This window comes from Elephantulus edwardii, unplaced genomic scaffold (genome assembly GCF_000299155.1).
Source record: "Elephantulus edwardii isolate Elephantulus edwardi_28Jun2011 unplaced genomic scaffold, EleEdw1.0 scaffold00029, whole genome shotgun sequence".
NCBI lineage: Eukaryota > Metazoa > Chordata > Mammalia > Macroscelidea > Macroscelididae > Elephantulus > Elephantulus edwardii.
In genome coordinates, this window is record NW_006399779.1 from 4,114,482 (window position 1) to 4,139,161 (window position 24,680).

General features: G+C 41.8%; 1 protein-coding gene across 4 annotated transcripts in view; it reads right to left on the reverse strand.

Annotated features, from left to right (window-relative positions):
- BDNF (brain-derived neurotrophic factor) overlaps window positions 1–24,680 on the reverse strand; it is a 63,837-nt gene that overhangs the window by 28,992 nt on the left and 10,165 nt on the right. The window contains exon 1 of one of the 4 annotated variants that reach the window (XM_006883716.1): window positions 11,224–11,270. The exons of 2 other annotated variants lie outside the window; for them this stretch is intronic. The gene's annotated coding sequence lies outside the window, so the exon portion shown is untranslated. Of the gene's footprint in view, window positions 1–11,223; window positions 11,271–12,299; window positions 12,665–24,680 lie in introns of those variants that run through there. One more of the 4 variants, XM_006883714.1, reaches the window with a different exon arrangement.

The following is a 24,680-nucleotide window of genomic DNA, read 5'->3' on the forward strand; positions in this document are numbered from 1 at the left end:
AACAAAAACAAACAAACAAAACCCTACTTCTTCCTCCATGGCACAGTTCTTCAAATTCTGAAGGCCAGTAACTTATAAAAACAAAACAAAACAAAACAAAAAAACCAACAGAAAATGAAAACTAAAACCATGTGTGGGAATTAAAATCCAAACCATGTAGGGAGTTCTGGTGGCCGGGTGTTAAAGAACTGCACTGCAATCCCAAAGGCATGTGGTTGGAATCTACTAATTGCTCCAGAGCAGAAGGATAGGCAATCTCCCCCCCCCCGTGTGATTTACTGCTTCTGACAACCCGCTGGAGGGTCAACTATAAGTGGGTTCCCATGTGTTTCCTGTGTCTTTACAGAAAGAGTAGAACTGGGCTCTGTAGATAATTAAAGTCTGTGTTCTTGAAAGCAAAGAAGGTCTGTCTTCTGAGGCTTCTCTGAGTGGATTCAAACCACCAATTTTACTGTTCATAAAACTGTGTGACAGTCTCTGGAACTTCTATCCTCTGAATGAGGATGTCAGAAACACATCACAGTATAGCCACTCTAATGTTCTCTGGCATTGAAAGCATTAATGATTAGCTGCAACTTTTTTTTTTTCTTTTCTCTTTTAGTGTGTACAGCTTCAGAATTTTTCTCAAGCCCATGCAGCAGTTAGAACCGCTAAGGAAGATAAAAGCCATTTGACATTGCAATCTAAGTCTTCCTTTACCCAAGCCATACATTCATTCCAAGTTCCCTCACCTGTTTACTGCAATGGTTTCAAATCCCCTATTTAACCTAGTCACGATAATCTTAATGTATACCAACTGGTCTATGATTCACTTCAGCAGTCCATTTCCATTCCTTGAACTGAAAACATGGTATCCTATAATCTAGGGACTGTGTGTAGACTACAGTTTGCAGGCACTCCCCAGATTACAGAGGAGTTCCATTCCAAAATCTGCTTTAATTTGTACATAAATCACAATGTTAAGTGTAAGCTGTGTCTAGGATATAGCATACTTTGTATGCATGAAAAACATTAAAGAAACCCTTCTAGAGACATGAAACATCTTTAATAGAATAATGCTGTCTCTTGTGTTGTAAGGCACCAGAGTTGGGTCTGGCGCATTGCTGACCTCCACCAGGTTTTCAGAGGCTGTAAATTGCACAAAGAGACTGCCCATCTTTCTCTCAGAGAGCTGCTGACAGATTCAAGCCACGTGTCTCTGGATTGGGAGTGAGTCTCTTTTAACACTAGATATCAGAATTCCCTTAACATAATGACCATACTAAAATGTTTGTATGTGCACTGCAAAGTTGCTGCTGTGACTGTTAGGTCATCCACTCGGATCTGATTAAGAGACCTTCTGTAAAACAGAACAGAACTCTCCTCGGCCCTACACCGCGCTCACACTTCCACCATGCTCACGTCCACTGTCAGTCACTGTGTGAATCTATTCCATTGAGTGCCTTCCTTTTCTTTGCTATTTTCCCCAATCATAATGTTCTTTGCCAAAGAATGGCCTTCCAGACAACATGATCAAAGTACATGAAATAAAGTTTAACTACCCGTGCCCTGACTGATCTTCTTCGAAGACAGATTTATTTCTTCTTTTTGGCAGGCCATGGAATAGTCAATATTCTTTGCCAAAATCACAATTCGGAAGCATCAATTCTTCCTATATCTTCTTTATTCATTGTCTAACTTTCACATGCATATGAAGCTATTTAAACTACTGTAGCTTGAGTCAGGTATACCTTGGTCTTTAAAGTGGCATCCTTGCTCTTTAACATTTTGCAAGGCAGAACATTTATTATTATGAATCATGGCATATACCATATTGTAAACAAACAGGTTCTAAAGCCATTCGTTCATAACTTCAGTGGGACTTTCTTACCTGGGAAAACAAAGTATTAGCTTCTCAAATTAAGTATCTGTCTATTAACATATCCGAACTTTCAGTAGTTATGTTAAAGGCCCTGAGTCACAGCACTGTTGTTCCTGACCGGTATAAACAGTTAACATCAGCTTCTAGTTGGTAGCTAGAAAGGTTGGGGGTTGAGTTCAGCCAGAGGCACCCAGAAGGCAGGCTTGGTGATCCAGTCCCCAGAATGAGCCCCTGCAAACCCTTATAGAGCATAATTCTACTCTGACACACACAGGGTCCTCATGAATTGGAATTGACATGATGGTAATCGGCACCACTAAACCTGCGGTTATCTACGACATTTAGGTTTCCTTTCCCTTTTCTGCTGATAATTCCCTAGATAACCTACCTCAAATCCTTATACTATTTTTACAATTTCTTTTTTGAACCTGATCACAGGATTTTACATTTAAGTAAATGTAAATGATCCAGCTTCTGTCATTCAACAGAACATGTCTGTTGGCTTTGTATTTCATTATGATAAGCATATCCTGTGTGCCTTCAGACACATTATCAGCAAACATGTTGATGTTGGACTTCCTTTCCCAATGTTGCGTAAGAAAGAACACCTTTGAGAGTTGGGTCTAGGAATGTGGCCTGGGAGGCCGCCAAGCATCTCCCTCCAGCAGCATGACTGCAAAATGTCTCAAGCTTCAAATTCGCATGATGGGGAAAAAGTTTGCTTGTGTTTTAAACACTTCTTATATTTCATGAAATACGTGAATATGTGAACAGAGAAAAACTATCTGTTTGAATTTGGGCAAAGTTTCAGTTCTCAAAAGCACACATAGAAGGCATGGGGAAAGCATGAGAAAAATGCAGCAACCGCTGATATAACACCTCTAAAACGAAAACTGGTTAGACTAAAACCATGTGGCAAAAATGTTACTCAATGAGCTCCTCTCTACAGATCTAGTTACATATACAGTATGCATATATACATACTTAGGAGAAAGGACATCCTCCCTTCAAAACCATTTTCTACATCAGATTGTCTCTTTGAATGATACAAAATACAGACAGTAAAGTGGCTTTCTCTAGTTATCACGTGATGGTTTTCAAAGCCTGAAAACTGGCACAAACTGAAGGGGTACTATACTAAATTGCTTAAAGCAATGTGTCTAAAAAACTGGAAAACATCTAAAAGAAAGTACATGAGGAAGTTCAGGGTTGTCGCCCAAGTCAACTTTAACTTTTTATGTGCTCCAAACAGGATTACTTTTATGTGATAAAGTTACGCCTCATTAGTTTTATACCTATATCAGTGACATTTATAATAGGTAATAGAAAATTATTATACTTTTTTCTATCTCTGTCTCTTAAAGCAAAAGTAGTTTTTTGCTTTTAAAAAAAAAAGTTACATGGAACAGTGTATACAAAGTTGTGTTGTTAATAATGCCAAGGCCAAGGCCACATTTTCTCAGGCAGTTCAAGTCCAAAGATAAGGGTGAGTGAGGAAGATGGGTAATCTCCTTCCATGCAACTTACAGCCTCAGAAACCTGTTAGAAGACCAGTTATGAGTTGGTTCCGCCTCGACAGAAAAGACTTTGAGTTTGGTTTTTATTTTTAAGTTTCTTCATTGTCTCATTTCAACTCAGGATGTAAATAAAGCAACTATAATTTATTCATTAATTCAGAAGCATTTGTCAAAGTGTCTCCTCTGTCACCAACATTGTTCTGTATGTGATAGTGGGGACATGCAAAAAATTAATTAAGAACAGACTGTATCATAAAAGAATTATGAACCAATCTGCAATGAATGGCCCCTGCCTCCATCAGTATTTGTTACTGCTGTCTCAATTACTGTATATTCTCTCTTATGTCTGTCTGAAAGAGCCCTCGTAGCACAGAAGTTAAGGGTTTGACTGGTAACTTAAATGTTGTCAGTTCAAAAGCACCAGATGCTCTGATAGGTAAAGATACGACAATCAGCTTCCTTAAAGATTACAGACCTAGAAACCTGTTGGGCAGTGCTGCTCTGCCCTGTAGCACTTTGGGGTGTTTGTTTATTGTAAGGTTAAAGCCATTCTTATCATTCCTTCTGCTTATTTTTTCCTTTTTGGGATTTATGATTTTATTTTTCCTTTTTGAGGTTTAAGGTCTTGCTACATATATGACCTTTCACTTTATTTTTATGTCTTTTCTGGTCGCTAAAGTTAAAATTAGATTTTAGATCAAGGGCATTTTTAAAAATCTCCATACTCTATTTGGTGTTACTATGTCCTAGAATGAATAAGGATCACAGAAGAACTGATGTCTTTGAGCTGTGGAGTTGGAAAAGTGTACTCAAAATCCCATGGACTGTCAAAAGAACAGACAGATATGTTTTGGAGAGGGTGCAGCCAGAGTGCTCTTTGGAGGCAAAGATAACAATGCTTCACCTCACATACTTTGGGCATGTTGCTAGGAGGAGCTATTCCTTGGAGAAGGACATGATGATGGGAAAGGTGGAGAGTTGGCGAAGGAGAGGAAGACCCTTAACTAGGTGGACACAGTGATTGTCACAATGCGCTCTACTGTATCAGGATGTGTGAGGATGGCACAGGATAGGACAGGGTTCAGATCTGTAGCTCACAGAGTTGCTATGAGTCATACTCAACTAGACAGCACCTAACAAAACAATAACAATATCCTGTAAAATGCAATGACTTGCATATGACAGATGAGTAAGGTCAGAACCTTTGTGCTCTGTGCTTCAGCATGTATTCCTAAAAATAATAAAGGCTAAAAAGGAAGCCAGCCCTAAGGCTACGACATGAAAACCCTAAAAAAAGACTTAGTGGATATATCGAGTAGTGGTATCTGCTCTTTTTAAACTTTCATCTACTATCTACCTAAAAGCAGCTCTCCCATCTCATATGCACCAAAACCAAAAAGAACCACTGCAGTGCAGTAGATCCTGACTCTAAGAGACTCTAGGACAAAGGAAAACTGCCCCACAGACTTCCCAAGGCTGTAAATCTTTAAGGCTGTAAATCCAGCAAAGTGGCTGGTAGGTTCAAAGGGCCAACTTTTTCGTTAGCAGCCAAGCACTGCAACCAGTGCACTACCATGCTCCTCGCTACACCCACTGACTTTCTATGAGATAGCAAGGAAATCCTAGTCCCTGAAACTTGGGAGTAAAAGAACCTCTGCGGCATAATGACTAAACATTCCATTGCTGGCGAAAGGCGGTGGAGTATACCTGAAGAAAATGAAGCAGTCTATTACTGTAAAACTCTCTCTTTGCCTTGATCCACAGCTACTTTTCGGGGGGCGGGGGGGTTCTGAGCTGTAGATCTGAGATACTTCTCCCTCAGATCCACTGGAGTCACAGACTCCCTTTGGTTTATCAGCACAATCCCCGAGGGACTACACCACCACCACGAGTTTCCTCAGCTACTATAAAGACTGTTAGTATCATGACTTATATGACCCTATTCCCTATTCTATGCCATCTTTATTGGGACACACTTCAGGCTTTGTTACAGGCCTTGTGTCAAGTCCTCTTGTTGAAAGTCTTCCTTTCTTTTGCTGGCCTTTCCAAGCATAACGTCCTTCTCCAAGGACTGACTTCTGACAACATGTCCAAAGATGTGACATGATGTTTCACATTCTTGCCTCCCATGAGAATCCTGGTTGCACTTCCTCCGAAACAGACCTGTCTTGTCCTCTTGGTCCATCTAAGGAATAGCCATGGGATATTCATGACTCTTCTCTAACACCACAACTCAAAGGTATCCATTCTTCTGCTCTCCTTCTTAGCCACTGTCCAACTTTCAGAAGCCTAAGAAATAACAAAGAAGTCCATGGAAGCCATCTAATCCATTCTGACTCATAGAGACCCTAGAAACAACAGAGTGAAGCACTGCTTGGCCCCACACGTGCCATCCTCACAAGTGCCCTGGAAGCCCTCAGGGACAGTTCCTCTCTGCCCTTACTTACACAGTTTCTATGAGTTGGAATCAATGGCAGTGAGTTTTACAGGTCATTTGGGGAAAACAGTGTAGGTAAATAAAAAGCCTTCTGGCTTCATGGTACTGTTTTCTAGGTTACATTACTACCTTAACTTTTGGTGAAATCCTTACATTTCTTGGAAGTGCCCATTTATTTGCTTTCAGTCTCCATCGTATAAATTGCGAACTCGTTTATTTGTCGCAGTTACTGAGTTCTGGTGGCGTAATCCATCGAGAGCTATGCTACTAGCTCAAAGGCTTCTCTGGTGGTTCCAGCCCACACACCACTCCACAAGACAAAGAGGGACAGTCTCCTCCTGTTTCATTTATAGCCCCGGAAACCCAGGAAACCCGCCGCAGGGACAGCTCTGGTCAGACATGATGAGAAAGTTGTAACTAAAGTGATAGGCTCCATACAGGTTCATTATTAAAATCCAATTTGTCAAGTCTTAAAAGACATATAATTTTATACTTTCTGGTGAAAGTGCTTTCAAATTAAGAAATCTTCCTTTGCCAGTCTCACCTTTATCCTTAAAATAAAGACATATAAAAATAAAACCACAGTTCATCATAAAGTTTCAGTCAGACCAAAGGGGCTAAGATGAAAGCACATTTAAGAGTTACTAAGTTCTGCAAGCTTTCAAAATCAAGATATTACTTCCATGACAACCAGACAGTTCTTTCAAGGGAGCCTTGGGGAAACGCTACGTAACATTCGCTACTCTCTGGGCTCTTTGGAAATAAAACTGAATTTTATTATGGCTGTCATTGAAGCTTTTAGATTTACAGTGTTCCCTCTCTCCTCCCCCTCCCAAATCACTCTGTTGTCTTATAATTCCCCATCCCCTTCCCCCAACTCACCTAATAGAATCCATCCTTGAACTTCTAGGCAATATATTAAAGAAACATCAGTACCCTGTGCCACATCTTAGCATCCAAAATATATAGTCAGATCTGCCTCATCAAGACTGTTAAGTGTCTCAAAGCTTGTGCTACAAACACGATCCTTACGTTTCATTGAAAGCCTTCATACACTATCTGACAAGATACCCATGTTTTTCTATTCAAGTGGGACTATCCTGTTCCACTCAGAGAGTAAACCCACTTTCTACTTTCCCTTCCCCACAAGATTTCCAAACAGCTCTGCTGCTTTTGTGTCTGTCTCAAAAAATTCTTTCATACATTCATTAAATGATCCCATGACTTGCCTAACGCATTGTCAGTATTCTGGAAAGCCAATGATGTAACAAAGTACAAAATTATTAGTGGTAAAAACTCTTATGCCTTAAGTTGAAGTTTAAGAGGACTTTCAGGGCACACATGCTTAAGCTTAAAAATACAAAAGCTTTCCTCTGTTTCCTAGGGTTAAACGCCACAAGTAAATGACATACGGCTTTCATTTGCCAACATCATTTGTTGTTCAACGTTACTTCATACTGAACAGAGTAAGTGGATAGAGTGTAACCAATAAGCTTGCTCATTCACTTTTGAAGCACATCTGTGCATGTTATTCGACTTAATAAAGATAATTTATCACAACTCCACTTGATGTGATTCTTGTTTAAATTATCTCTTCCTCCACTGAGCAACAGCCAGCATTTTAAACCTAGAATTCTGCTGAATTCTCTCCTGATTCCTCTTTAAAATGCAATTCACAGCTTGAGATCACAGAGCCTGCCAGGCACTGAATGGCTGCTCTAGATGGCTGAGAGTCCTTCAATTAAGCAGCAATTTTGCAATTAGTGGAAACTGAGTGCTCCACTGCCATTGTTAGAAAACAAGTCAGGACCGGTTAGCAATTAGATTATTAAAGGGATATACTCGCTTGCACTGGGCTAGGCTAGCCCCCTCTCGCAAAGGAAAAATCTTCCTCTCAGAGGGATGTAATTTGAAAATTATCACTTAGCCATTTAAAAGATGTCATTATTGTGGACATCTGTTGTGGGAATGCCTTTTCTCCCCCTTTCTAGCTTTACTGTGATAAAGTTCATGGACCATATGAATCATCCATTTAAAGCATGCAGTTCAGTGCCTTTCACTATACTCCCAGATGTGGGCAAACATCATCATCATCAATTTAAGAACATTCCCATCACCCTAAAAAGAAACCTCATATTTGTGTGCCTTTCACTTTAAGAGGCACTCAGAGTTTGACTATCACATACTCTCTTGTTCCGTGTTTTCATTCACAAAGTCTAAAAATGTTCTACTTCGAGACTAACACCCTAAACCTTAAAATACTAATCAACTATCTGTATAAGACCTTTCCATTTTGCTTAATGGAAGATTTAAGACTCAGCTCCAAAGCTGTGAATGGGTCAGCATTACACAAATTCACTACCTGGGCATAAAACTCTGTACGGGGGGAGGGGGGAGGTGAGGGTAAAGGCGTATTTACACAGGCTTTAAGGATGAACACCAAAAAAAATGTAAACAAGCTCTCTGCTATACTATGAGGTGGGCGGGCTCAGCTTGCCATGTGTGCTGAGAGCTACAGACCAAAGCTATTTATGTTAGAAAGAAGATTATCAATCATTCTCATTTGGACTATTGAAAAGCTGGGGCTCTTTACAATTCCAGGAAGAAGGGAATAGCTTATATTGTAAAAATGCCCAGTTAAACAGAAAAACCAAAGACTTCTGAGCAAGGATTTTAGAAATTTGCATGATCCACAGGACACCCCACACCCTCACCCCAAATCCAACCAAAAAGAACCAACAATTCTCTAGCAAATACCCCCACCCTCCACCCCTACCAGAGCCATTGAGATTTGAGCAATTAGCTTACATAGTATTAATAAATATTTTGGGGTATTCATTGCACTCTGGACAACAAGTTGCCTCTGTTTGCAAAGTTACAAACATACAGAAGGATTTTCCAGATACTGGTTATTTCCCCCCTGGATATTTAAATCTAGGTAGAGCTCAGCAGGAAAACGGCCTTAAATAGCACCTTAAAATAACCTAGACTTTCAGTAACTCAACTTTGAATGGGCTAGGAAAGGCTTCAAAGGTATGTGAAGTATTACTGTTGTTTTGCTTTTTTTAAAAAAAAACCAACACGTGATGTCTAAGTGTGTCTGCAATGTTCTAATACCTCACAGCCTGTACGTAAGCCTTGTTTATCTGGAAATCATTTCTTTCTGCTTATATCATTTATAAATAGAAAATGTTCTGTAATAACTTAAAATAGCCCTACGTACATAATGTTTCTGGGGTCATAACACTTATTGCTGTTCTATATTTACAGACATTTATTACATTTTACAAAATAAAGTAGAAGCCCTGGAATTCCACTAATGGTAACTAGCATGTTTTAAATTCCACTAAATGTTATGGTTACAGTTCAACAAGTGTCTCCTTCCTTTATCTTACCTCTGCCGTTAGTTCAGAGGTAAACTTACTAAACAAAAAATTCTCCCTGCTCTCAAGCAAGACATCCATCTGTAGCACCACGGAACAGTATCAAGAGTTAGTTACTGTTTTAAAGGGGCACCTTTCCCACTGCCAAAACTGCCTAGTGTAATTTCCTACAAAACATGTAATCCATTACGTGGAACTCAAGTGCAATGCATCACCATCTCAGGAACCTCCAACCTAAAAATGAGAATATTGCCCAAGGTAAACATTGAGGGATCCCATGCTCAGCCTGGTTAAATGTGTAATTATTCTTCAATAAGTAATACTATCTTTTTTTAAAAAAATCACAATATATGTAAAAGCAAAATGGTGTTTGACTTCATAACAAACTCCTATTAAAATACATTTTGGATTACATAAAGGGAGGACTTTTCCAGTAAGTTAAGTTAGACGGGTTATTTGGGGGGGGGGAGTTTCTTTTAATAGGACAGGTAATTAAATACCAACTTCTTCAATTATGCATTGCTTTGCTTTCAAAGATAACTACTAAGTGGATTAATCCACGCCCAAAATTATGCTTTATGTTTCTTCCAGCCAGGAACACTCCAGTATTCTTGTCAGAAAACGTCCACTGATTGCTGCCCACAGTGTGCTTTGAATGTGAGATACCTAGGGAACCCTAAAATAAGATCCAAGAGGGCTCCAACCCACGACCAACAGTGTGACCTATCAAAAAACTCCCAACGTGAAAAGAACTTTTTTGCATCGGAGTCAAAGAGGTGGGTGGAGACAATTCTCATCAGAGTCTCACACCGCAGGGAGCCGAAGCATCATTCAACAAGTCCTCCTTTCAGTTCCCCCGGGGATCCCGCAAAACCATTCCTCAAGCCTGCCCCACCCCCAGAAGCTGCGCTTGGCCGCTTGGCCGGCAGAGGGCACCCTCTACCTTCCCTAGCGCGGCTCTCCCCGCCCCCTCCGCCTCCTCCGAGCCCCCCATCCCCAGGTCCCTCCACTCTGCTCCACCCCCAACACAAAAACACCACGGGTTTCCACTGCGATTCCACTCCACTCCCGCACCCCGAGGCTTCGTCCTCTTAGAGGTGCCCTTAGGCTATAACTCTCCCACACCCCACCCCGTCGGGCAGAAAAGCCCGTTCAGTTGTTGGGTGCCCAGCCAACTCCTAACGACCCTATATGAAACAGAACTAAGCCCTACCTGGTCCAATGCCATCCTCGCCTCGTTACTATGTGTGCGTCCACTGCTGCAGCCTCTGTGCCAGTCCACCTCCTTGAGGGGCTTCCTCTCTACTGCCCACCCACCCTCAGCTACTGCACCCACTTGTCTGCCCCGCTCCGCATCCCCGGAGACCTCCCCGGGGCAGGCTCCCCAGGCCCCGCTCACCCCCCGATCACTTGCGAAACAAAGTCACAACTCTGACGGCCCTGGAAGGGGTCCCAAGGGCGGGGCGCAAATGGAAGGTACCTGGGGGGCCCGGCTGGCCCCGGAATCCCGCGTGCCCCTCGGCAGCGGGAGGGCCCTAAGTTTCCCAAACTACTTTGGTCTCAGTCTCTTAAGCACGATCTCAGCCCCTGGGGAGCAGGTGACCCTGTGGAGGACAGCGGGAGCCCCCGTGGCCAGGATGCTTCTTGGGGGCGCAGAGGTTTCCCGAAACCTGCCTGTGCACCCCCTGGCCAGTGAGAAGGATTCCTTCTTATCTCCCGCCACACTAACCTCCATCGAAATCCGGCGCCCCAAATGTTGCTCAAGACCCCTCCAGTTCTAGGGAGCCTGGGGCAGGGGTCACCAGGGCATCCTCTCAAAAGCCAGGGTCTCCCCACTTCACGAGGCTCTCTCCCCCTCGAGGCTGTCCCTCTGGATCATGGGGATGGGAGAAGGGTCCCCGGAGTTTCTCCCGGAAGGGAAGCAAGCAGTTGTGGCCTCTTCCCGTAACTTCGGGGCGCGTCGGCAACTTTTCCCCCACGGACGGGAGACTCCCGCGCCCAGTCCCGTGCCCGGCGCCCGCCTACCTCGGGGTCCACACAAAGCTCACGGGTCCCCGGCGGCGGCGTCACATCGTCGTCCGCTCCTGGCCCCGGTGCCCAGCCCCAATTCCCGTCCCGGTGCCACTCCACGCCGGTGCCACCGTAGCGCGGGCGGCCGCAGTGCGAGCGTCTCCGCGCCGCTTCGCCAAGAGGCGCGCCGGACCGGCGTGTGGTCCCCGCCCGAGAGCCCGCGGCGCGACGGGGTGCAGGACGGCGAGCGGGCGGCTGCGCCTGGGCGCGGCGGCGGGGACCGGAGCTCCTGCCTGCGCCTCGCGCTCGGGTCCGACATTATTTAGCTCTTCGGTTGCGCGTCGATTGGTCAAACGGCGCCGCCCCCCCTCCCCACCCGGCTCGCCCGCGCTACCGATACCCGTGCGGGGCGGCCGCTTAAAGGGAACGCCGCGCCTTTTCCTCGCCCGGGCTCTGCCCCCGGTGCCGCCCGCGCTAGCACGCAGCGCGCAGCCCTCCCCGCCGCAGCCCCGCCAGGATCCGCGACGGCGCCCCGCGAGCCCCGCGCCCGCCCGGGCCGCCTCGGCAGGACGCCAGCGCCGCTCCCGGAGGCGGAGGACCCCTGGCCCGGGGGAAGCCCGCGTCCCGCGCCCTCGGAGGCACCCCGGGGTGGGGGTGGGGGCGCGTGCAAATGAGGCGCCCCCCAGCGCGGGCTCCGTTCTCCGGCAGCCCCTCCCCCTCCCAGGCACTCAAGTTTCGTGCGGGAGGTTGTGCGTTTCCCGGACCACAGACACACCTTTCCGCACCTTCCCTCACGCCGGAGCCTGGCCGAGGCGAGCACACAATGCAGTTCCACCGGGCATGGGGGCGGTGGGTTTACTCCGCTCCCTTAAACACGCTGACTTAACCAGAGTTCGCGCACTGACCTCGCTGGAGTTTGCCTAATAGGAATTCAATCGAGATAATAACGGCATTTTTTATTAATGAACGCCCCCAGATAACGTTACACCAAGTTACTTGCTCCGGCCGGGAAGCCTGAGCAATGACAAGACCTCAGGGAAGTCACACGCCGACCAAACAGAGAAGAAGGGAGAGAAAGCAAGCAAACCCACCTTTTCAGTCACTACTTGTCAAAGTAAACATCAAGACAGCTGCTCTGGGGGAGACTTCGGCCCGAAAACTCCCAGACTCTTAATAGAATATATATATTATTATTATTGTTTTTTCTTCTTCTTCACGCTCCCTTCGTTTAAAGAGAAGGCGCGGGGAGGGGGGGTGTAATCTTTGGTGCCGGGTATGTATTCCTAGCAAAGAAGTTAAATTATTGATAGTGGAAATTGCATGGCGGAGGTAATGCTCGCACCCCCTGCGCGCGGAGCTCCATTTGATCTGGGCAGAGGCTGGGAGGTTTCATGCTAGCTCGCCGGGGGGAGAGGCAGCGCGAGCAACCCTCTCCGCGGTGAATGGGAAAGTGGGTGGGAGTCCACGAGAGGGCTCCACGGTGTCTTGACGTGCGCTGTCATATGATACCTCCGCTGCCTCGAAATAGACACTCTAGTGCACGAATTACCAGAATCAAAATTCAGCGCATTTAAAATGATACATCTTTTATTAGAAGAGTTCCGTTCCCGGGCATTGCATGCTTTTGCAGATGTTTTCACTTCCAGCCCTAGCAAACGTACACACACAGAAAGCCAACCCTTTTAATAATGAACCTGGCCAGCAAAGATAAATAAAAAGCCTCCGGCCTTAACCAGGGGGAGGGAGGGGTAAGTAGGATTGGTTCAGTTCACCAGCTCCCCCCTCCCCCTCCTCCACCTAAGGGTTCGCAGAAAGCAAACGGTCTTTCGGGTTCTCATTTGATTTTAGCCAAGACCCAAGAGAGAACTTAAGTGGCTGAGGTCCAGAGGACCATTTTCAACCAACCATTTGACGAGCCCTGTCAACATTCTACGCGATATTCCGGTTTGAAAGCTGTGTTTTCTTCCTATTAATTCAACCAGTTCGTATGCACGGAGGCAGTTTTGAAAATTTAGAATGAGAATAATGCTTTATGACCAGGGTACCTTAACTTGGGGGGTCCACGAATCTCCTAGGAGCATAACAACCACTTGAGAGTCCGTTAAAAATGCAGGTTCTTCCTCTCAAAATTGTAAGCTAATAGAGGTGAAAGTAAAGTCTAGGAATTAGCATTTTAGCAAGCACCCAAACAATTCGGATGCAGGCAATCTGAAGTCACGCTTTGGGAAACACTTTTCTAAAAGTTGCATGAATGAACGTCAGAGCAACCCTCCCACATCCCACCCCCACGTTTTGTAGACAGTTTTATGTGTGTGTACATTCTTCTATGATCTCAAAGGGGTGTGACTTAATAATTGCTAAAACTCATTGCTGTAAGAATTTCCCTAAACACGCTGACATTAATTTTAGAAAAGGTAAAGGTTTATAAACAGCTTCCTTTCCTGAACCCTCTGTGGTTAACAGGAATGTTTTGCGGAACTGAATATATAATGTTATTATATACTCGGTTCAGTTTACTTATGACTTTACAGTTAACACAATTAGTCCAGTTACATCTTAGAGCATCCAAAGTCTACTGACAGAAATTATTAGTCTAGGGTTTTTTTTTTATAAATAAAGAAAGACACGCTCAGTGCCATGATATAATTTGCCCAAGATCACACAGCTTAGTGTCAGAAACTTGAATTCTCACTCAAAATCTCCCTGTCTCCACCTGAAACAAATGAAGCCATCAGTTCCTTGGAAGTGTTATGGAATGTGTGATCATTCAGAATGGCTTTGCAAATTGTTGGACTGAATAGTCACATTATTCTAATATATTCATATTCTGTGAGTGTCACACATTTAGCTTTGTATCTCTTGTCAGCTTGACGGAGCACACAACCAACACAAGCCACCCCACAGCACAGATGGTGGAGTTTATTACAGAATATTTAATGTATATGAAATACACAGGCTAGTCAAAAAGCAATAAAAATAGAGGACAATAAGCTGGCTTGGCCATCTCAAAGAAACCTGTATTGGTTCCCTGGGGACATAGGCTAATGGAGACATGATTACATTTAAGATCTCAACATAATTAACAGGCAAGTTTTAGAAAATGGGGGGGGGGGGGTAATGTGCACTATATTACATAGTACAGGTAACAGTCTGCCCTAACATTTTTTTTTAAAAAAGATAACATGTTCAGATCAAAGTGATGCTTATTTTGTTAACTTTTTTTGCTCTCTTAAGTGAGTTATTTCTTTAGGTTTCTAAGTTCAACTATAGTTACTTCCTGCCTAAAATATCCCTAACAAATGGATATCAAGAATCTCAGCTGGCATTCTCAGTGCTGCTAAGAGGATGTCATACCAGTTCCTCTACCTGCTCAATTCTCATGGCCAGGTAAGCATTTCCACTGGAGGAAAAAGTATTCTGATTTCTGAGACCCCCTATTGATCCACAGCCAATTGACTTATTCCCACTTTCCCTTGATATTATACAAATAAATGTTTGTATCCTCCCTTTCCAGTGTGTGGTGCAGTTTTACTGAGGAAAAGACAGAGGAGTCTGAAATACCAGGAATAGTTAGGAATAAAAGAACAGTTCAGAGAAATTTTCTGATACATCAGACCTAGCAAAACCTCTATGTATTTCCAAACTTTTTCATTTTTTATTATAGCAATATCAAAATAGTAAGAGAAGAGACTTAAAATATTTAACAGTACATTTTGCATTCAAAGACAGGGAAATGGAGATGAACCAAAAGGTGTACAAAAAATATATGTAATTCAAAAATTTTTTTGTATCTGTTTAATTCAGGTGTCAAACAAAGGCAGTTTTAAGGAGTTAAGATGAAAATTTTTACAAAATTATTTTCCTGTTGTCATCAAGAGTGTTTGTATGCTTTTCTGATTCTTAAGTACTTGTTTCTGGGATGATTGACAGTCAGAGCAGAGGTTTCCTGTTTTTGTGGAATTTTATGATAATTTTGTCAACATTTTCTGTGTCATCAAAAGAAGGAAACTTTGCCTGTTTCAGAATAAAATGATCCCCTTTTGCAAGGCTTAAAAGCAAATTTTGAACAAACCTAATTTTGTTTTTGATAATGGTCTAAAACTATTCTAACCCAATGTTCCAAGGGGACACAGTCAGGAAGAAATGTAGATTCCCATCTATTCTCTCAGGAAATATGAACTAATCCTCATTACTTAAGCGGGAACAGAGGCTGTAGGCTCAGATTTGACATTGACATATTTTTTTCTATTAATAATTTTAATTGGCTGGAGCTAGTACTACTACCACTGAAAGCATTTTGCTTAATTATGTTTATTTAAGTTTCCTAGTTACTCCTGCCTTCAGTCTTCTTTGCAGAAAAAAAAAATCCTTGTCTAGAATCAAATAAACTGCCCTCAAAAAATGCTGAAAATTAGAGTAATGAATTAGCATGGGGAAATAATATGAGAACTCTCCTCTTACACAGATGGCAAAGGTGTTTTCAAATTCACACTGGATGATTTCAAAGCCTACCTGGAACTGTGTCACTTGTACGCCTCTAAGTTATTGAGTAAGACCTGTTCTGAGAAATTCCTTAAGGGAGAAATGATGCAGATGCTATTTTAATAAGAAGTGTGTATTCCATCTCTATAACTTTTCATGAATCATAAGCATAGCACTATGCTATACTTGAAGTGTGTCCACCTTAATCAACACCTGTTAGAGGAATTAGGTAAGCAGGCAGAGTCATTAGTGGCAGACAAAAGAAAGGAACCAGCCTACAAAAAATGTTAAAAGGGCCAAGATTAGGAGTTCTGTTAGCCTAGTGGCAAGAAGCTGCACTGCAATCCCAAAAGCACGTGGTTCGAATCCACAAGATGCTCCACTGGAGGAGGAGGGGCAATCTCCTGTGCCAGTCAGATCGAAGGATCCAGTTCAATAGCACATAACAAGGAAAAGGGGGGAAGGGGTGAGATTTGGAGTGTAGAACATGAGGGTCAAAACCAATCACACCTGGGCATAATATGTAGTTGAAGAAAAACATCACAGAAACTATTTTTAAATTACTGAGACTAACCTCCAGATACATAAGAATCATCAATTTGTATCCCTTCAAGTTACCAGATTTTCTCTGAGAATTTAAAAAAAATTAAGAGAGGATTAGCTATTTTACCCATCACAGGTTTCTCCGCACATGATCAAATGGGCTAAGATATTGAGGATTTAGGACAAAACTTAGAGTTGACAATTATAGCTGGCTGTAGTATTGGTTGGTTCTATTGGGGGAAGAGCTATCAGATGAAATAATAGGTTCAAATCAAAGGAAACTAGACCATTAAATCAAATACAGAAACAGATTACCTTGTTTTTGAAACCCAACTATTTGGGTGTTGTGATAAATAGAATGAGAGGCTTCCTAGTATGAAATTTTGTATTCTAAAAAAACCCCCACCAAAACCCCAAACAAAAACCCAACCCCAAACCAATGGGGGGGTGGATAAAAGTATAAAAAAAGAATTAACTTGTAAAGCAATGAACTTCATTAATTCATATTCTAAAAATAGCTTAAGGATTTAGAATGTAATCTGGTTTTGTATGCTCTTTTTTAGTAGGGGGTATTTTTAAAAGAGTGCCTATGCATGCTTCAAGTGAAAACTTACAAAGCAAATGATTTTCTTTCAATCATTTATAGTATTAATTGCAGTACCCATATTGTTACATCATCAGTCCTGTTTCCTCCCTGTGATTCTTGTTTCCATTCATACCTCTAGTCTATCGCTTCCTACCTTCTGAGCTTTCTCCTGGGTACAGAGTGACCTACTGGTCTAATATGATTGATTGTTCGAAGGAGTGAGTACCTTTCTGGTGTTACTGTTCATCCTATAACCCTGACTGTTGTTTGGCTAAGAGTTCAGTTTAGTACAAGACTCAAAGTGTTACTAAGGACCAAGCTTAAGGACTTCACAATCTATTCTAGATTTTTTTTTTAAAAAAAGTAGGTTACATTTGTAATTTTTAAATTTTGCTCCATATTTTTTTGCCTACTCTGTCTAGGATCTTCTACTGTGATTTCAGTGTTAATGGTCTTTTTGATGAAGAATCTGGGCAGGATGTGTCCACTGGTTCTCTTGTCCTAGTTTTGAGGCAAGATAATAACTGGTAGAGATAAAATCCTCAATAGCATATATATAAGAGCAAGAGTTAAGCATTACATTTTTCTAGCACACAGGATCATTTGGAAAATCAGTAACTTTTTAATTTCTCAACAATCATTTTATTTTATATTTATTCAATTGCTGAAAACTTACTGGGCACCTGTCAATGGGAGTGCAGCAGTTTGAATCTACCAACTGATCCTTGGGAGAAAGATGAACAGTCACCTTCCACGTGATTCATTGTCTCTGAAAACCTCCTGGAGGGTCAGCTATGAAGGTCCTACTCAATGGTACACAACAACAGCTAAATATCAGACACTGCTCTATGGGTTGTGACCAAAACACACTTGAGTGCTTCAGGGTATTCATATCCTAGGAAATAAATATTACCAAGAAGCAATGGTAATTAAGGAGGAAATCCAAGCTGCTCTGAAGGCATTGGCAAAAAATAAGGCCCCAGGAATTGATGGAATACCAGTTGACATAGTTCAACAAACAGATGCAGCTCTGGACATACATGATGACCAGATTATGTCAAGAAATCTGGAGGACAGCTACTTGGCCAACTGACTGCAAAAGACCCATATTTATTTCTCTTCCCAATAAAGGTGATCCAATAGAGTGTGGAAATTAACAAATAGTATCACTTCTATCACACTTAAGCTAATCTTGCTAAAAATTATCCCAAAACAACTGGAACAGAGAACTTTCCTAAGTGCAAGCTCAGTTTAGAAGAGGCCGTGGCACTAGGGATATCATTGCCAATGTCTAATGGCTCCTGGCTGAAAGCAGAGTACTAAAAATCCTTCCATTTGTATTTTATTGACTATGCAAAGACATTTTGACTGTGTGGATCATAACAAATTGTGGCTAACATTGAAGAGAATGGAAATCCTAGAACACTTGATTGTGTTAATGCAAACCTATACTTGCTCTGAAAAGAGCAAGGAGACACTGCATGGTTCAAAATCAAGAATGGAGAGCATCAGAGAGTCCTTTCTCCATACCTTTTCAGTCTATATGAGAAACAGATCATTTGGAAGGCTGGACTCTATGAAAAAGAAAGTAGCATCAGGATTGGAGGGAGGATTGATAACAACCTCTGTTATGCGGATGACATGGTCTTACTCATTGAAACTGAGGAGGACCTGAAGCATTTGCTGCAGAAGGTCAAGGGCTGCAGTCTTCAAAGTGGATAGCATCTTAACATTAATAAAACAAAGGCTCTCAGCACTGGACTAATTAGCAGCATCATGAAGCATGGACAAAAGATTGAGGCTGTTAACAATTTCTCCTTGCTCAGATCCACAATCAACACTCCTGGCACCAGAAATCAGGAAATCAAAAGATGAGATACTTTGGGAAAGTCAGCTGTCAGGAATCTCTCCAGAGTGCTAAGGAGCAACAATGTCAGTCTAGAGACTAAGATGTACCTGTGAGTCACACCATAATCTTCTCAATTACTTGCTGAGAGTTCGCAATGACTAAGGATGATGGGAAAATTGATGCCTTTGAGTTATGGTGCTGGAGAAAAGTATTGAAAATGCCATGGACTGCCAAGAAAACAAACAGGTCTCTCTATCTTGGAAAGGGTGAAATCAGGTTGTTCCTTGGAGGCAAGAATTGCGAAGCTATGTCTCACATTCTTTGGGTATGTTGCCAGGAAGGATCAGTCCTTAAAGAAGGACTTGAAAGAGTGGAGGTTCAGCACAGGAGAGGACAACCCTGGATGGGATGGATTGACACAATGACTGTGACAATAAGGGCAGGTGTGTCAGAGACAATGAAATAGGCCAGAGTTCAGAGCTATTATTTATACTGTCACTATGAGTCATAGTAGACTCGACGGCATATAGCAATAACAACATGATGTCCCTTTTTGAGCCATAAAAAATTTCCCTAGTCAATAGGTTTAATGTATTGAGAACTGAGGCCCATTGACCAGGAAGGTTATTGTCCATTGCCACTGAGTCAGAACCTACTCGCAGATGACCCACCAGCAAGATTTCAGAAGTTATAAATGACGTGGACAGAGCCTCACCATCTTTTTCCTTCAGAGAAGTTGGATTTCAGCCACCTGCCTTTGGGTTTATAGTACCACTGCCTGCCTACTAGGCCATCAGGGCTCTACAGGAGATGATAGTGATATATAAGAAACATGTTTCCAACTCTGGAGGGGCGCCATGATCAGTATCCCTGCTCCTCGTAGTGCTCAGTGCTTTGAAGAAGAAGCCAAAGCATGGAGAGTTTAGAGTGGAAATGTTGAGAGGAAACGAGACATTGTTTGGGCAAATAATTCTTCTAGAGGTGACTGTATAAACTTATAAATACATAACTCCAGAAGGGATCTTAAGGCATAATCTCACACTCCTCATGTCTCGTAGGCCTATTACTATAACTGAGGGAAGCAGACCACATCCTTCTGAAGATCTTTGTAGAATTCAGAAATGCTAGTACTTGGATGTTCCAGCTTATAACACATTGTTGCTCTTGCTGCAATTTATGTAACTTCATTTCATTCAAACTTCCTGAAGATGGAAAGCAGCTGCTGAAACCTCCTTATGCTATTAAGTCACCACTCAGACTTTTCTCATAGCAAGAGATGAGATCTCACAACCTTCTTCATAAACTCCAACTTCCAAAACATTAATCATTTCCCTTGGTCTTACCCTGGACCTGCTCCAAGGTCTCCATATTCTCCTGAAACTGTGGAGCCCCAAATTAGACATGTATATGAAATTATCCAGAGCTCAGGAAATACGGGAATCATGAATTATCTGAACACAGCTGTTGGGAAAACTAAAGAGAAGATCCAGTCAGATTGACAAATTCTTCCCCTGGAATTCAGAGGCAGAAGTGGTTGCTGCAGAAACAAGATGAGTCTTCATGTCAAAGCTGTGTCTTCTATCGTTTTTTTTTTTGATGACGTATTTTTAAAAGATGCAAATCTTGAAGAGGACATTCAAATTTTCTTTTAAATTTCCCCCTACTCAACCACAATTTCGAGGAATAAGTGATTTTTCTGGCCTCACCTTAATATACCAAGATATAGATAGACCTTAGACTTTTAAACTGAGATAAAAGACACAAATTCTGACTGATTATATTTTGATATAATAAATGCGTTACATATATATTTCTATAAACTCACATTTTAACGTAATTTCTCAGAATATGGCTTTAAGAAAAACCATGCTACCTTTGATGCTTGCATGTTTTTCCTGAATAATACAAGTTCCTTTAATTTTGTCTGTACACAATGCTAGTTAGAAAAGCAAAAGTAAATTTAAAAGTAAGATGAATTCCCTGAAAGAGAATTCTGCCAACTGGCATGATATTAGAAATGAGGTTGCCCTGATAAATTTCACTCCTCAGGTATAGCCCCATTATGACCTCACACTCCAATGTGATCAAATCTTTTGGACCTTCAAATTCTCTCTTACAAAAGACCATCGACACAATGGTAAGTGCTCAGCCGCTAACTAAAAGGTCAACAGATCGATCCCACAGCTGCAGGAGAAAGGACTTGGTCACCAGGTCCTTTAAAACTTACAGCCTTGAGAATCCTGTGGGGCAATTTTACTCTGATATATGGGGTTACTATGAGTTGAGAGTTAGAACTTGGCAGGATGCTACAACAGCAAGTCTCTCTAGCCCTGCTCAGCGGCATTCAAGGTGGACTGTTGGAGCATCTCATATGGGTGACTTCAATACCAATTCAGTTACTCCACGAGAAAATTAGGTTAGACCTGAGATGAAATCAGCATGCTAAGAAACAGCCAGGTAGAAGAGGAGAACATTTACTTCTCCTTCGTGATACTGAGAAGAAGTCAAGGGATTCTGTGACCAAAAGGCAACTAATAAAAAAGTGTTTGCTGTAAGTAGCACTTCTGAAACCTCAGCCTGCCAGTGCAGGGCTTTTAAGAAGGGTTAAATCTAGTTGTAGCCAAAAAGGGTTATATTAATACAGATAGTCAAGGGAATACAATATTTTCTAAAAGTTGAGAGCAGAGAGATGGGGCAGAATGGAGACTAGATAGGAGAAAGCAGACATATGCATTTAAATTCCAAGACCCTTTAATTGAAAGCCTAAAAGAAATCCTATGGTCACTGTTTATCTGAGCTCAGGGAAACTTCCTTTTTTTTTTTTTTTCAGTTGTCATTACTTGAGGGGAGGGGGGGGGAAGGGTGGAATGGGAAACTAACTATTAGAGAGGCAGTAGATGACTAGATATTTAATTTTAGAAATCAGACGCTGATGACACTGTAGAAATTAAACATATTTCTGGGCTGCAAACTTAGAGTACAGTTAATGTTTTCTCAAGGCAGCCTACATACTGAATTAGAAAAATGAAGGCCCCACACTTGTTGGGTCATGCCCCTTCCAAATGTAATAAAATGCTTAGCATTGAGAACCTTTGATTTCATAGACAAGCTTTCCCAAAGGCCTTGCATTGCCTGCTTTTCAGTAAGTATTGGCTTGATAAATACATTCACTGCATTACAACTAGATTGTAGATGTAAACATCTCAAAAGTACTTCTCTAGGCAAATAGCCACTGCCTTCCATTTTTTATGCACGTAAAGCTGAACCAGAATGAGTTGAAACAGTTGACTTCCATGAAAGAGAATCAAACTATGCTAATCTATATGATGCCAATATATTTTAAAAAATTATGAATTCCAGAAGTATTTGTATTTGACTAAACTCTTTTTCTAATATTGTTGTTGTTAGGTGCCATTGAGTAACCTACGGCTCATAACAACCCTATGTACAACAGCCCTAGACTCTGCCCTATCCTGTGCCAATTTCACTCTCTCTGACACACCTACCCCATTACTCCAGTCACTGAATTAATCCACTTCATAGAGTCTTCCTCTCCTGCCCTGTCCCTCCACCCTCCCCAGCATAACATCCTTCTCCAAGGACTAGACCCTCCTTGCAACATGTCGAAAGTATGTCAGATGAAGCCTCGGAATCTTTGCCTCCAAGGAGGAGCCTGGTTTAACTCTCTCCAGGATAAACCTGTTCATTTTCTTAGCAGTCCATGGTATATTCAGTACTCTTCTCCAACATCACAGCTCAAAGGCATCAATTCTCCTTATATCATCCCTAGTCATTGTCTGACTTTCTGACGTACAGCAATTGATTGCAAAGACCATGGCCTTTATCAGGCACATATTTATCAGGCACTTTTTATTAATATGGTTTTAGAAATATATATACATATATATATATCAGTATTTTAATTTTTTCTGTGTTTCTACAAAGTGCTTAATGGAGTATATAATTTTCCTTTGTTTAATTCATGTGTAAAAAAACAGCCTCAGACCATGTTTAACAATAGAAATTCATCAGAATAGCAAAATTATGGATGCTATATGAAAACAAAGAAAATACCACATAAGTGTTACTATACTAATACTGCGCACTGGTTGCCTAGTGACAAGGAGATGTGCTGCAATACCAAAGGCAGGTGGTTCGAGGCCACCAGCTGCTCCAAGGGGGCAGGATTGGCAATCTTCTTCCATGATATTAACCGCCTCTGAAAACCTGGCAGAGGGTCTGCTATGGGTTGGTTTCCGACTCTAAGGTACAGAACAACAACAGTATATGAAAAATAAAGAATATACCCCATAGTATTACGATGGTAAATGATGTGAGTTAGAAAGTATATGTTTTCCATTAATAAACTCGCCTAACGTTTTCCAACATTTCTACTAATTAGAATTCATTTTAGAGCTTTAAAAAATCATTTCCAGGGAAATAAACTAGTGGCTCCTCCCCAATAGAGGGTAGGCGAGAAAGGCAAGCATTTGAGTCCAGCAAAGCCAGGAAAATTATTGTTAAACCCAGAATAAGAATCTAAACTAAATGAAGTAGTTAAGTGTCTCTAATTGTGAAGTAGTTAAGAAATAGAATTAGTATTGTCTCTACTTTTGACATTAGTAACATCTTCTTGCTACACTACCCACATTTTAAAAATTATGTTTATAATTTTGTAATTAAGCTTGAATATACATAACACTTTATTTGAAAAGCAGGTTAATTAAAATCTTACACAGATCAGGTGTTATTTTCTTATGTTTTGATCATTGAAAACTGGAAGGAATATCACTGTCATGTGGCATTGATTTTAAGGTTGAACTGGTTTTGGTGGTAAAAGGACAAAATAGTAGTCAAAAGAACTTAGACTTATTTGAAAGTCTGTTTATTGCCTTTTGGCCATAAGACCTGAGTAAACCTCTTTGATAGTCAAAGCTTCTTCACACAGATTCTCTAAGTTCCATACAAATATCTGTTAAATAGACAGAAAGCTCTTCATTACTGCGTTCCTCAGTTGTCCCATCAGTATAACCAGGGCGGTGAATTCCAAGGTGTGGTTTCCAGACCTGGCAGCACGTTCAGTCCTTAACTCAGAAAACACAAATGGTTCCAATGTTTTCTCTGTACTAGGGGAGCTAGGAAACGAAACCATCTTTAGGGTTCTTTTTTTCTTTCTAAATTTGGACTACTTTCAGGAACTGTATATCATTTTGTAAACTAAACAAGAAACTCATGTAATTACTTCTCCAAGCTGGAGCTTGGAGCCAAGCTAAGGATTAATACACTTCTGAATTTTGTGTGTGGGAAACTGGTGGTTCAGTGGTAGGATTCTTGCCTTCCTTGAGGGACAGCAGGGCTCTGTTTGAAGCTGAAATGATTCAGGAGTAGGCAACTTTTCATTCAGTTGCATATGGGGTCACTCTGAGTCAGGGGGCTGCCTAGATGGCAGCTAAGATTAACATTTTATATGTTCTTAGTTACTTATCTTTGACAAGACAAAATGTCCTTTAAGATAATATTTTTATTCTGGATTTATTTCTGAGCTCTGAGACATATATTTGGTACATATGTACTTTACCAACCCTAGCCTCGTTCAGAGTCCTTTCCTACATAATCAGAGTGGAGATGAGATGAGGCCCCCACCACATGGGCTTCTGTATCTTGGATTCTTCCTAGGACTTTGTAAGCTCTTGCAAAGATCATTGACTTGTGCTATAATAAGACTTACTGGTGTGCAACCCAACCTTAGTTTAAAACATTCTCTTTCTAGGAGTTGCTTTCCAAGAGGAAGATGAATGAAATTTATCAGGCAAGAGACTGCTGTGTGACTCCGCTTCCCTTTTCTAATCTGTCTCCCAGTTTAGAACTGGTATTCTGAGTTCTCTGAGTCGAGGCAAAGGCACAAAGGACCCAGGCACCAATTCCTGGCATTCTGCCAAAGGAGATGCTATTTCCAGAGCAATTCCAAGTTTGGACTGGTGGCTTTGGAGGAAGAACAGTGAATTGCACAAA